Raw genomic sequence first — 696 nt, 5'->3', positions numbered from 1 at the left:
GATCAACCCAAGACTATGCCACCACCAAAAGAACAAGGATTTGTTGCGTCTTCTGAGGCAAATATGCAAGAACCTCAACCACACAATTCAGGTAGTCAGCCAAGGGAACTTCCTCATAGAGCAACTCGAAGAAAGTTGCCAAAGTACCTGGCTGATAACTATATAATAGCAAGTTTAAATAAGTTCTTAATACTGCATTACTATGTGCTCTTGTAAGAGCCAGTATTGTATTTTCTTAAAGGGGAAATCTTTTATATGAATCTTTTACAAAGTTCCTATTTAGTGTATATTTTGTATTACAATATGGCAACATATTTAAGTTACCCCCCGAATGTGTTTTCTATGAACGCGCGTCCCATACTGGCAAGTATGTAGACTACTAAATCTCCCATACAAGATCTTAATGAAAGAAGCAGCACCTTATAAGAAGGTATATAATTAACCTTAATACAGAGGGCAGCAGAAAAATCCACCGTAACAAAGTTGGCGACGAACATGGGATTACCTCAAAAGATTTATTAGGGCAATAAATTATACACTCCAGGTCAGTAAATGACGAACTGGTGAATTTACAAGGGTGGTTAAACACAAGGTTTTCCTTCTTAGTCACGTTGTTATTTTAATGTTCACTTCTAGAGAGCTTGTCACATGATAGCTTCACGTGTATATAAATGCACTTTCATGTTATACCTGAAA

The sequence above is a fragment of the Penaeus monodon genome, chromosome 34 (genome assembly GCF_015228065.2).
Source record: "Penaeus monodon isolate SGIC_2016 chromosome 34, NSTDA_Pmon_1, whole genome shotgun sequence".
NCBI lineage: Eukaryota > Metazoa > Arthropoda > Malacostraca > Decapoda > Penaeidae > Penaeus > Penaeus monodon.
Note: the sequence above shows the minus strand (reverse complement) of the source record.